Source organism: Brachypodium distachyon, chromosome 3 (genome assembly GCF_000005505.3).
Source record: "Brachypodium distachyon strain Bd21 chromosome 3, Brachypodium_distachyon_v3.0, whole genome shotgun sequence".
Classification (NCBI taxonomy): Eukaryota; Viridiplantae; Streptophyta; class Magnoliopsida; order Poales; family Poaceae; genus Brachypodium; species Brachypodium distachyon.
The window spans coordinates 25,558,026-25,569,315 of record NC_016133.3 but is presented as its reverse complement, the minus strand read 5'-3'; the positions used below and the strand labels follow the sequence as shown (position 1 = coordinate 25,569,315).

The window sequence follows — 11,290 nt, the reverse complement described above, 5'->3', positions numbered from 1 at the left end:
GGGTATATAAAGGAGGAGGGAGAGATATTTTCGTCCACCTTGAGTAAGGAGGCCGAAATCCAACTCTATCTCTAACTTTTCTAACAAACTACAACTCTTTAGGAAACAGAAAAACAGATCCGTCAGCTTGTTTTGTCCGTCACGGTCAGCACGAGTCGAATCTCTTGATGGGGCCAGATCCGTTGGAAAGGTCTTGTAATTAACTTTCCAACAAGTACTTGTTTGCTTGATTTGGACTCCGGTGCGGCCTGGGTGATTAAAACAAATTCGGGTCTCCTGACAGCTCGGACCCGAATCGGATTCAACTTTAATTCGTGATATCTTTCTCTAGCAAGCTCCGAATCATGTGCCGTTTGATTTGTCGGAAAGTACACTTGAAATCCTTCCCTCTCAGCTGTATGAATTCTTGATTCTTGTTGGCCCTCCCGTTCGCCTCCGTCGTATCTGATCTTGACCTTGGATTTGAAAAGCTCGACAAGATGCCTACGTAATAAAACGAGACAAGATAGTAGTAGCTCCGCCTCTTCATACATATGACAATGAAAACAATTACTACTTGAATTCACCTGATTATAAATCTTGTCAAATATTATAGAATTGAGGGTACCAAAGGTCGTATCCAAGGTTAGCATGTCCATATCATCCTCCCTTTCTTGAAAGGAAAGCCGTCCTCGGCGTCGTTTGTGCTGAAAAGAGACTGACAAAATAGACAAAGTGTGTGCATGGTATATGTATATGTCATTCATCTTAAAACATCTCCTTTCTTTCACAAGTAATATCTGATAACAAAATCTCATGAAGTAATTAGTCAAAGAATCGTCATGAATAATATTCCAGCAGATAGATTGACAATATTGTTTGCATATATAAGTGAAACAATTTGTTGTATTTGGTTTGCACGGCTCACCATTATACCATCCCAACAGTGGATAATAATATTTAACAGTACCCGAAATAGTTATTACAAGATGCTGAAATTTAGAGCAAGTGAAGGCACTTATATTCAAACAATCAGGTAAACAACTATTTGACAAACAATCAACACCAATATTGGAGGTCATATCAAAATGGTTAAACATATGCAACATATTATTTTCTCTCAAATCAAGAAGGTTATCACAAACAATGTAAATCTCATGGACCAAAAAGTTATTATTTACATTTTCTCCAATTAATTGAATAGTGTATCCATGAGCATTAGCAAAAGATTTTGAAATTGTTAACTTAGAAACTTCATCTATTGCATGTGATAAATACATAGCTCTATCAAGTGTAATATAAATTTTGGGTGCATCAAGTTTAATAGAACACAAAGAATTATTAGGCGGAACCATAGGAAACACTTCTTCATGTTTAATTAATTCAACGCAACATAAATCAAATTTAATCATCGCGTCACAAGTCTCTTCCAACATAGCAGGTAACTCCTCAAATAAATCATTATCATTTGAATCAATCGGTGTGCTCAAATCAGCAAGTAAATCAACAATTTTACAAGGGGCATCATGTTCATCAGATATCTCATTTATTTCAACGCACGTCATATTTAGTTCAGCAACACAAACCTCTATAACATTACCTTGTGGGCTCGCCTCATTTGTATTATACCTTCTTTGTAACTTCCTCTCAGCTTCACAAGCAAGATTAAGCAAACACAATAGAGAGTCGTTTTTTCCATATTCAATTATGTAAGAAATATCAAAGTTGAGCCCATAATAAAACCTATCCATGTTTTTTTGTTCTGTTTCATCTAAACTAGCCCGCAAGGTTAAAATTTAGAACTCATGGTAGTAATCATCAACAGTTTTCTCATCTTGTGTCAAACGTCGTAATTTTGAACGCAAGTCATAAGCATAACTTGGAGGAACATATTTTTCTCTCATGATTTTCTACATATCAATCCAAGTGTGAGAGGTATTTTGTTTTCTCTAACTATCTCACTCCACCAAGATAATGCAGCAAAACGAAATTTACTACTAGCAATTTGGACCTTACGACTATCTAGCACATGGAAGCATGTAAATTGTTCAATTAAAGCTATTTCCCAATCAATATAAGCTTCAGCATCATTATTTCCATCAAAGAAAGGTCCAAAACAATTATTGACATTACAAGGATTGTGATATACCTTTGCCTTACCAATGTCAACAAGAGACGAGGAGGATGGATGTGGTGAAAAACGCTCATGTCGGTCACTTGATAGCATAGGCCTATTTTCTATCCTTTGTGTAAGTCCTGTCATGGTTAGTATAAGATAAGAAACAAAACACAGGAATATGTTCCTATCAACTAATAGGATGTGGCTACAAGTCGCTCAACTCTCAAGCTAAAAATCAAGTTCTTACAAGTTCTTACCATGCAAAACAGGAAGGTGATGGCCAGCGGCGTGACCAAGCCCTCCGAAGATTAAATGTATCGATGCCTCGGTAACAAACCAACCTAGGTGTAGAATCTGTGGAGCTTCGAGGCTTTTGTGAGTAGCAAGGAATAGCAAATAATCAAATCAGCAATGCAAATTTGAAAATATGCTCAATAATGCTAGCCCTAGCTGCTGGAGTCGATAAGAACGAATTACAAAAATAATCGAAGCCTAGATACTGAAGAAGGTAGGAATAGGTAGATCAAAAGATGGCACAACAAGTATATCCCTTGGAGTTTTTTTTTGTGGCTTTCTGTTTTGCTTCTTATTCTTTTCTTCTTCTTTTTTTAACCCAGAAACTCACGCAAAAGAAAGACCGGAAAATTGTATGTCGGTCTATCGAAGAATAGCAAAGGCTGCAGTAAAAAAAATTCCGAAAAGTATGGAAAAATATGGGTTAGAAGCGTATCGACACAAGCTTTCCAGCAAGGGAAAGATCACTCAAAACGGATGTCGGACGGTGGAGAAAACTAAAGAACACCGGGCTGCAGCGACGCCGGAAAACGAATGCAGAAACTTGGAAGTTCCGAAAGTCCACCTTACAAACTGAATTTGAGGAAAGGTCTTGTAATTACCTTTCCAACAAGTACTTGTTTGCTTGATTTGGACTCCGGATGCGGCCTGGGTGATTAAAACAAATTCGGGTCTCCTCACAGCTCGGACCCGAATCGGATTCAACTTTAATTCGTGATATATTTCTCTAGCTGTATGAATGCTTGATTCTTGTTGGCCCTCCTGTTCGCCTCCATCGTATCTCATCTTGATCTTGGATTTGAAAAGCTCGACAAGATGCCTATGTAATAAAACGAGACAAGATAGTAGTACCTCTGCCTCTTCATACATATGACAATGAAAACAATTACTACTTGAATTCACCTGATTATAAATCTTGTCAAATATTATAGAATTGAGGGCACCAAAGGTCGTATCCAAGGTTAGCATGTCCATATCACGGTCCCGTCGTATGTCCCGAGCGCGGGCGTTCGGAACTTGCGGGGCCACGTCACATGGTGCAGCCGTCATCGGCGCCCATGGGAGCGTCTTCCTACTCCTCTGGACGCTGGCGCTCCATCTCGGGCCGGCTCCGGTGCTGCAAGCGCTGGCCGAGATCCTCTTACTAATGGGCGTTCAGGACGCCCCGCGCGTCACCTGGCGTGACGGTCATTGACGAGTCTGAGTAGTCCTCGGCATCCACGTCGTCTTGTACTCCTGAGGGTGGAGGACGCTCTCCATGTCCCGAGGCGCGGGGTGCATCTCCGCGCCCTGGGTTCTGTCCCCGGCCCGTACCGGTCGGGCCGCTCTCACCTTGCGGCTGTTGAGCAGCGAGCACGAGGAGCGCATCCAACTCTGCACTCTACAAGTCGTGCGTCGGCATGCCCTGCGGTGGCTCGTAGCGCACCATGACACGCGCGGCAATGATAGCTTCCGCCGGGGTCGGGGCGGGAGGCTGCCGGTTGTCGGACCTGCTGTCGTATGCCCGGTCGCCCGGTGCCCTCGGGTTAGAGGGCCGAGATCCCACTGGCGTCGAATGCGACGCGCTATGGTCATGACCCCTGGTCCCGACACGTGCGCGGCATCGTGGGATCGAGTGCGCATGGCCAGCGTGTCGCGCATGTCGACCTGGGGCTCGTCTGCCTTCTTGGGTGGCATGGCGAGTTGACGTAGTCGATGTCGTTGGTGAAGAAGCCGATGACGCCGGCGGTGTCCCGAAGTTCTCTGCACGCCACCCTACTTGGCGCGCCAGATGTCGGAGCACGGTTCTTTGGCACCGGGGATGCTGGGCACCCCCTTGTTGTTCGGCGAGAGGTGAGGCGAGCGCTCCAGCGATCGCCGGCATGACGTAAGACACAAAGTGTAGACAATCGGATTTACCTAGGTTCGGGCCACCCGGAGGTGTAACACCCTACGTCCTACTTTTAGTTGTTTTCACGAATAGTTTGTGTGCTCTTACAGATTGCCCCGGGGGGTTCCCGGGTGGGCTACTTGTTCTTTTAAGGGATTCTGCTACGAATGGATGCAATACTACTTGTTACTAACTTGGGTTCGAACCCTTTGACCGATGGCATTGGTCCTCCTTTTATAGACAAGGGGATGCCACAGGTGCCAAGACATGCAGCGTGACACGGTGATGGCGCGCGTGTCATTGCCACATGATTTCTTCTACTTTAGATCCACGCTGGGCTTCATGCAGCGCCCAGGCCACTGTGATTGTAAATAAAATCTTTCATAGGGTAGCCGCTCTAGACTTGTTGGGCAAGACTAGCCCTGCCGATGTGACTCCTGTCAGTGCATTAAATGCACTGCGTCCGCTGTCTAGTCTTGTCTCCACTGTTCCGTCGGCCCCACCTGCAACCCCAAAGCTCTAGTACCCGGGAGGTACCCCGGTACCGTTACCTGGCAAGTTGCGGGGGAGCGAGCTGGTAGCTTCCCGGGTTCGCTCTTCCCGAGGAGCCGGCCTAGCGGGGTCTCGTTAGTTGCAACCCACGCGTCTCGTACCAGTGGGGCCCCGTGGGCCACTGGTGCGACACCGCATTTCCCTTATTTGGTAGGCAGACCACAACCTTAACAGGTTGACTGAGCTTTTGGCGGTTGAAGAGGTGGAACAGTTCGTTGAACTCCACACCAAAGGTTATAGGACGTTCCTGAATGCCCCAGTTTCTTAGTCAAAGAAGCAATAGTCTCGTGGGATTCGAACATTGATTTGTTGGGCATGCTGTTGAGAACCAGCTGATACTTGCATGTAGAAATGATGATGGTCTTGCATCTCTCTTGACACGGCACGTAGGGATTCTTCGATGACCATCGGTCTTCCAGGATAGTAAATAAGCACTCGGTCAAACTCCCTAGCCATGAAATAGGATCTGTCTTCCAATCTCTGGCCTTGACGGGGATTCTTCATGAGAACGTCAGGCCTATTGTCTTCCCACACTCTAGTTATGTCAGGCACATAGTGCATCTCATCTTCCTTGACATTCGAGAAGTCCTTGCTGGTCTTGCCGCCGTGCCCCCTCTTTTTATGTTCCCTCCTATTGTCCCAATCCTTTTGCTCCTCTGCGTTATACTTGTCATCGATCTTGCGGCCACCCATGGACTCAGCGGCACCCAAGAGAGAGAAGATAGGACGGACGCTACCAGCCTGTGCCAACCCAGTGGTCTGGCTATCTTTTAGCTGTGGAGGCAACGACCTTGCCCGCTCTTCATCTCCCCCCCGCATTGACAGGAGGCACTATCCTAGGGGAAAGGCCAAGCGGCGATTGAGAAGTACCTTTGTGGGCGGAGGGAGATGGAGTCAAAGAGAACCGGCGCTGGTTGTAGAGAGATACCAAGCCCCTAGGACACATTATGCGGTAGTTTGGACAACCGCCTAGGATGTCCATGCCTTCCTCCTGAGGTAGCGGGATAGCATAATCACGATGCTCCTCGACGACGGAGTCCACCATCACACTCACTTGTGGGTCGTTCATAAGAATGCCGTGCACCAGTTGACGAGGGGCTACCTTGGCATACCCAAACTAAGGGCTTTCGACTAGGGAGAGCACGGGTGTGTGTTGGCGATTCCGTCGGCTAACAAGGACAGAGGGGGCAAGATTTACCCAGGTACAGGGACCTCGGAAGGTAATACCCCTACGTCCTGCTTGTTTGATCTGTATTGATGGAGAGATTACAAGATTGCCATGGAGGCGTGTATGAGAGATGAGATCTGTAGATCCGTCCTCCCCGGCTCCCCCTCCTAGTCCTTTATATAGTAGGCTAGGGCTAGGGCGTAGAGTCCGAATCGGTTACAATTAGAGATAAACCCTGATTTTGTTTCCTTAATTATCTGTTCTTATCTTGAGCCGCAAGCCGAGGTAGTTGGGCTTCACGGATTCTAGTGGGCCTTCGACTGGACCCCCTGTTAGGTCGTAGCAGGTATACCAAAGGTGAGGACCTGATGGGTCATTCCCTCGTCAGTTAGCCCCCGAGTGCCTGGTCGACTCGTAGACTCAAGTAGGGACTCAAGAAACAGAAACTGCAGACTTGGTAATGTGTCAAGCTGAAACCAGTTTGTTTGACTCGGAAGTGCGTCGAGCTATGTCTCAGAGACACAGGATAATTTCGACGGATATCAGAAAAGCTTTGTGGGATGGTTGCGTAACACGCCTGAAATACTCGACTGGTCGAGTCCAATTAATTGCATGGGAGCAAAAGCTTTGTTAGCATACATCAGCACTCGAGTCCCCAAGCTTGAGCCTGGATAACTAGCGGTATTCGAGTCAAACCTGCCGGGGGCTTTACAGACTCAAAATCTAGTACCGTGGGGTGATCAACCGACGCGTCCGTCGGGATCTTCATCATGCTGCGGGCATGGATAAACTGGAATCGCCTGACGGTGCTGATTTCCAAGCCCGATGGAAGCCATCAGGTCTTACGTCACGTTATGAAAGTGGCTTCGGGTGTGTTTCGCATTCTGTGCGACCCGGGAAAACTGTAAAATACCCATTGTCGGGTGTGATTCTGAGTTCGTATCGGCGAGTGAGGCTTATCAAGTAGCGGACCTGACTTGAGCTCTGTTGACTGTTGGCGCAGATAATCCTGGTCGACTGTGTTGAGGACCCGAAGGATGGTATAGCCGGCGGACCCAAAGGGTGAAGGGTCGACGGACCCGGAGGGTGATGCAGCCGAAGTACAGGGTGCGCGGCCAGCGCTCCCGGTGGGAGTAGCCCCCGAGTGTCTAGCCGAGTTGTAGACTCGGGTAGAGACTCGAAGTTTCGGGCCACATACCGTGTAGTCGTAGTGGGCGTGTCGGCGGAGTCGCCTCGGACGTAGCCGCGCAGCGGATGGTGTCAATGAGCGGCTAGTCGACGAATCGGCGAGTCAAACAGACGCGATGAGCACTCCCGGTGGGAGTAGCCCCCAAGGCTATGGTTGACTGTTTGTAGTCAAGCATATGCTCAAATCTCCGTGGCCTTCGTGCCTGGCTTGATGTAAGTTACAGTAATTGCAAAACAGTTTAAAGTATATACAGTTCTTGTAAAATATCTTATGAGCTTATTTATTTAACAATGAGTTTTTTTATTTGATCGAACTCGACGTGCTATCTCGTACGCAGACCCTTTCGTTAGCCTGACGCTCGCCGTTTCTGTCCCATGCCATCCTGTCAGTTGGGCTGCAACTAGGTTGGAGTTTATGGGTTCGACTTCGTAGGCAGAATCAGCTACTCAGGCGGCATGTTTGCTAGCACGTGGAGTCGAAGGTGTTTCGACTATGAGTACTCGGAAGTGCATCAAGTCGTCGTAGCCGAAGAGGGTTGACTATTCATAGTTGAGGGAGTTTTAACTGTTTAATCTGAACGTGTTATGTTCGAAATTAGTAAATAAATAACAATACTTGCAAGGTGTAGCTGTAGCAGTGTAGCTCTGCGCGGCGCAGGCCCCGAGCGTCGGGTACGGCGAAAGTCGTTTCGCGTCCCGCAACCCTTGAGTGCCAGGTGCGGCTGAGGCAGCTTGACCTTTGTGGCGCGACCCCGAGTGTTGGATGCAGTCAAGGCGTTGTGGCCCGGCGGACAGAGTCGACGCGACGAGCGGAGACCATGTACGGACGGAGTCACGAGACGGACAGAGGTGCGTTGGACGCGTGGTCGGACGGAGTCGCGCGGCGGTGGACGGAGTTGATGCAGCGTCGGACGCTCGGTCGGACAGAATCGACGTGGCAACGGACGGAGTCGATGGGGCACAGAAATTCGACGCGGCGGCAGAGTTACGTCAAACGAAGCCGCTTCGTAGCACATGGCAACTGTCGCCTAATTGGCGCATGGCCGGGTTCCGTCTGCTGGCCAGTACTGGATTGGGCCGAGTGACACGCGTGTACTCGGTCGTGGGCCTGTGTACTTGTGCCGCTGAGGGTTGGAGACGTAGGAATCGGAGGAGGCAAACCTCCACCTGACAGCTGATTGATTCTGCCTAATTGCTTTTTTCCTTCGGTGAGATTTCCTTGTAAAGTTGCTTCTTTCCTTCGGTGCAATTTCCTTGTAAAGCTGGTTGCTTCTTTTTTTTTTTGCGCTCCTTGGCGTGTTGCTTCGTTGATTTCTTCGTCCGCACGCTGAGGTCGTTTTTTTGTTTCCTTTTGCTTTTGGGCCTGGGCCTGGCCGAGCGGACGACTCTTTGAGAGATAGATATCCAGCCACCACTCGGGTCGGGCGGAACAAGACTTCGTGCTGCTGGTGTCCACGTAACGGAGCGGAAACTCTGCGCCTGGGACCGAACCGATCTACCAAGAAAAATCGATCCGGTAGTGTGGCAGATCCGGAATCGGGGAGCGCCTGCGGATGAGGTTGTTGGCGAGGTGCACCCTACGACGCGTGACGGTTGTTGACGACGACTGGTGCTTCCTCGAGATGTCGCGGAGTTGGTGTAGACGTGATAACGATCGATGATGACGAGGCTGCTGGAATCGTAAATCCAACGCACGTCTTCTGCGCCAATGACGATAGACTACCTCGGCATATTCAAACTAAGGCTTTTGATTAAGGAGAGCACGGGTGTGTTTTGACGATTCCGTCGGCTAACAGGGATACAGGGCGCACGATTTACCCACGTTCAGAGCCCTCGGAAGATAATACGTATCCCTACGTCTTGCTTGTCTGATCGGTATTGATGGAGAAATTGTAAAATTACCATGGAGGCGTGTATGAGAGATGAGATCTGTAGATCCGTCCTCCTCGGCTCCCCCTCCTAGTCCTTTATATAGCAGGCTAGGTATTGGGCATAGAGTCCGGATCGGTTACAATTAGAGATAAATCTTGATTTGGTTTTCTTAATTATTTGTTCTTATCTTGAGCCGCAAGCCGAGATAGTTGGGCTTCACGAATTCTAGTGGGCCTTCGAGTGGATCCCTTGTTAGGCCGTAGCAGGTATACCAAAAGTGAGGACCCAATGGGTCATTCCCTCATCACTAGTGGCGGTGATTGTCAGAGCAATCAGGCAACTAATGGCGCCTACAGGCTTACCAGACTTGTCTACGTGAATACGACACTTCACCGGTGCTTGCGCGTAACAAAAAGAAGTCATATGTGTGTAAGATCTTTATTCATGAAGGTAAGGAGTGAAAAGAGTTTGAAAAGTATGCTTACAAGGATGTTGTCGCTCGAACTCGAATCGTTATCCCGGATGCCTCGCTTGGGTCCAGTTCGCTAGCGGGGGAATTGTCCATGCTAGGAGCCAGGCCGTAACCTGGGGTGTAGGTGTCTTCTTCGTCCATACATTTGTCGAAGGCAGCGTTGCTCTTCAGCGGGGTGCTCTTTCGCGGGGGAATAGGAGGAAGCGGAGGAAGGAGGTTCCTCAGACCGTCCACTCCTCCCCCGAGTATGGTGTAACACCCCGAACATCGACCTTATCCGAAATATTACTACACTATGCAAATAAAGCTAACTCCTAAGAAAAACTAGAATTTTCGGCAGAATCTCCTTTGTTTATAAAGACATCCACGGCAGGTAATTTATAATATCTCTCAAATATATCTAGCAACTAGAAATTCATGCACATCGTTCATAATAATTAAGTTGATTCCAAGGAAACTAAATAGGAAGTCTCAAACAACTAGCGTCTCCAACCAACAAAGGTATAAGAAAGGGGTTCTTAACATTGACTTTATCTAGCATTAAGAATGAAACTATGACTCTGATGGATAACGTGTGCTGTGTGCTGTCCAGATCTAGTGATGCTACTCCCGCCCATGCATGCCATTATACGGAGTACCTGGAAAACCAAATAAAACAAGAGCAAGAGTGAGTAATCATTACTCAGCAAAGGACAATATGGAGCCATAATAACAGCATACATTACATGAAAGCACACTCCAAATAAAAACCATAAAACTCTTTTACAATCTTTGTACTTTTTGGTTGGACCATTCCGAAATATTCACAGTTAACTTTCTCACCGTCCGCACCGGAATAGTTAAAGACGTGAATTACTCACCGACCTATCTCAAGCTCATTGGAATAGTTACATATAACTTAACTCACCGACCGCACCGAAATAGTTAACTGTAACTTACTCACCGCCCTGGCTTAAAACAAAACCTTCCGATAACACAAATCCCAAAGAAATCAAATGGCAACTCAGTTAACCAATCAACGTTGGCACACAATTTCACAGGAGGCTCGTCATGTACTTTCCTTAATCCCGAAACAGGACGGATGACTAATCCACAGATTTATGTCCAACACCCGAAGCTCCTGGACTTGCGGGGTAAAGCAAGTCTTAGAACCTGGCTCCAGTCCAAACGGGCAGCAGTAAACCACCCACTGAACTAAACAATCGCTAACAGGAAACAAAGTTTTCCTTGTTTGGCTTCTAGACCAAGTACTAAAATTCATCCAGCTAATTAATCAAAGCCTTTGCAGCTACTCTTACTAATCTCCATGCTTTGCAATCTGCGGCTGATTAAACAGCAGGCCAACAAGCGGAATTTTGATTCAATCTTCATCTGTCCGAACAGCAGGCCCCAAGCAACCGCCACTAGATATCAATTTTCAATCAGCTAACTAGGAGCAGCAGCTAGCAAGACATTCCATCGGCCAAAACACGCAGCCAGCCCAGCACTAATCAATTTCGATTCTCTGAAACGAACTGCAGCCACTAACAGATTACTTCCAGGCGGCAAGGAACCAGCGCAGCTCGTACCTGGCAGCAGTTCCCCATGTAGACGCCGGCGAGCAGCGAGGACTGCAACCACTGCGGCACAAGCAGCAGGGCAGTCACGAGACAGCAGCAGAGGCGAGCTCGTGGCGGCGGCAGCAGCGAACTAACCCTAGGCGCTGGCGGCTCGGTTGGGGAAAAGAAGGGCTCGGCCTTGGGCAGTAAAACAGGAAATTAAACCAAGGTCCCTAAT

At 47.9% G+C, this 11,290-nt stretch overlaps 1 long non-coding RNA gene across 1 annotated transcript; it reads right to left on the bottom strand.

Annotated features, from left to right (window-relative positions):
- Positions 1–9,883: 9,883 nt before the first annotated feature.
- Positions 9,884–11,290, bottom strand: LOC100838609. Its single transcript, XR_138273.4, has 2 exons — positions 11,083–11,290; positions 9,884–10,152 (listed from the first exon to the last, which is right to left on the bottom strand). It is a non-coding gene; the product is annotated as an uncharacterized LOC100838609 (long non-coding RNA).